Source organism: Tachyglossus aculeatus, chromosome X5, assembly GCF_015852505.1.
Source record: "Tachyglossus aculeatus isolate mTacAcu1 chromosome X5, mTacAcu1.pri, whole genome shotgun sequence".
Lineage (NCBI taxonomy): Eukaryota > Metazoa > Chordata > Mammalia > Monotremata > Tachyglossidae > Tachyglossus > Tachyglossus aculeatus.
Window position 1 is genome coordinate 15,368,503 of NC_052097.1, and position 2,535 is coordinate 15,371,037.

General features: G+C 46.3%; 1 non-coding gene across 1 annotated transcript; it reads right to left on the reverse strand.

Moving 5' to 3' along the window:
- Nucleotides 1-230: 230 nt before the first annotated feature.
- On the reverse strand, nt 231-368 carry LOC119947782. The gene has a single exon (XR_005456578.1). It is a non-coding gene; the product is annotated as a small nucleolar RNA SNORA7 (small nucleolar RNA).
- Nucleotides 369-2,535: the final 2,167 nt, after the last annotated feature.

Consider the following 2,535-nt stretch of genomic DNA (forward strand, 5'->3'; position numbering starts at 1 on the left):
CCTTTTGTTGTCTTATGCCATCGTGTAATTTCCGACCCATGGCGCTGCCACGAACACATCTCTCCCAGAACGCCCCTCTCTCCATCTGCAATCATTTTGGTAGTGTATCCAAAGAGTTTTCTTGGTAAAAATAAAGAAGTGGTTTACCATTGCCTCTTTCTGCGCAGTAAACCTGAATCTCCAACCTCGACTCTCTCCCATGCCGCTGCTGCCCAGCATGGGTGAGTTTTGATTGTAGCAGACTGCCTTCCACTCACTAGACACTGCCCAAGCTATGAATGGAATGGGTAGGCCTCTGCTTGACTCTCCCTCCCGTAGACAAGACGGGTAGAGTACTGGAAACTCTCCAGGTGCGACCCTGAGAGGGGTTGCTTCCCTTACCTGTAATTTATTTTAATGTCTATATTCCCCATTAGGCTGTGAGCTCCTTGAGGGCAGGTATGGTGTCTACCAATTGAACTGTACTGTATTCTCTCAAGCACACAGTAAGAGTTCAGTGAATACCATTGATTGATTGACTGATTCCTCTAGACTGCAAGCTCCCGGAGGTCAGGGATTGGGCTTACCAACTTTATTATGCTGTACTCTCCCAAGTGCTTATTAAGTGCTCTGCACACAATAAGCACTCAAATACCACTGATTGATTGAACGATGCCTCTTAGACTACAGACACCTTGAGGATAAGGATTGTATCTTCCAACTCTAATGTACTGTACTCTCTCTTGTGCTTAGTACAGTGCTCTGCATACAGTATCTGCTCAGTAGGTCTCATTGATTGATTGCTTAGCCCTTTTCATCATGGCTGAGCAACTCTACCACAAACTGCCACCTCCCCAACAGTCTAAAGGACTAATGAAAGTGCAAACAGTAGGACACTGTCCCATAAAACATCCTTCCCAGACTGGCCTTCAACTCTCTGTTCCTGAGGCTGTAGATGATAGGGTTCGTTGTTAGAGGCACTATGGAATAGAACATGGACAGAAACAGATCTATCCCTGAAGGACCATTTGACTTGGGATTTGGATAAGCAAATGCCCCCGTGGAGAGGAAAAGAGTGAGAATGACCAAGTGAGGGAGGCAGGTGGAGAAGGATTTGGGCTGGCCCTCTACAGACGGTATCTTCAGCATAACAGAGAAGATACGGATGTAAGAGATGATGATGAAAATGAAGCAAAGGAAGGAGAGACCTGTAGTAAAGGCTGTGACTTTGACCTCTCTAAGGATCACAGTAGAGTCAGCTTAAGCCAGGAGGTGGGGAATGTCACTGAAGAAATGGTGGATCATGTTGGATCCACAGAAGGGCTCAGAGAAGGTGGCAGCCGTGTGCATGAGGCCAGAGAGGCCCCAGCTGAGCCAAGAGGTGGATGCCATCTTCCCACAAGTCCCATCTGTTCATAATGACCTCGTAATGCAAGGGGTGGCAGATGGTGGCATAGCGGTCATGGGACATCACAGTGAGCAAGATCATTTCAATGGATGCCAAAAATATGAAGAATAAAATTTGTAAAACACATCCCAGGAAACAGATGGATCTGTTGTGGGTCAGGGAGTTGACGATGGACATGGGGATGGTGATGGAGAGGAGGCAGACGTCGATAAGGGCCGGGTTGCTGAGGATGAAATAAATGGGGGGGTGGAGGAGCTTGTCGAGGGCAGTGATGGTGACAATAAGGAGATTCCCCATCAGGGCCACCAGGTAGACCACGAGGAACAGGACGGCATGGACAAGCTGCAGCTCCTGGACCTCGGAGAACCCCAGGAGGAGGAATTCCATCCCTGTGGTGATGTTAAACATTCCCTCTCCAGTGATGCTGTGGGCACCCTGGGGAATAGGAAATTGGCAAATGAGGGTGAAAGGGCAATGCTTTTCCATATCAATTCTGGAGTTATTGGATGCTGAAGAAAATAAGGAGAATGTTCATTCCCTCAGAGAACACTTCACTTGCCCTAACAATATTAATAATAATGATGATTGTGGTATTTGTAAGTGCTTTCTATGGGCCAAGCACTTTATTAAGTGCTGTGGTAGATAAAAGATAATCAGGTCCCACACAGGGCTCACAGTCTAAGTGGGCGGGAGAATAGGTGTTTAATCCCCATTTTGCAGATGAGGGAATGGAGGCACAGAAAAGTAAAGTGACTTAGCCTAAGTCATCCAGAGACAAGTGGTGGAGCCAGAATTAGAACCCAGGTCCCCTGAGTCCCAGGCCACTATAGCACTATACCACTCTGCTTCTCTCTTATCCTGTTGCCTTTAGACTGAAAGCTTCTTGTGGACAGGGAGAGTGTCTACCAACTCTGTTGCATTGTACTCTCCCAGGGCTCTGCACACAGTAACTGCTCAATATCATTGATTGTTCTTCCAATCATTGATTTTTACTGCCATAGTTCTAAATATGTTTATATCACCCTTGTGAATTAGAGTGTAAGACTTTATGGCCAGAGAACATGTTCATTCATTCATTCAGGTATTTATTGAGCATTTACTATGCATAAAGCATTAAACTAAGTGCGTGGGGAGTGCAATATAACAGA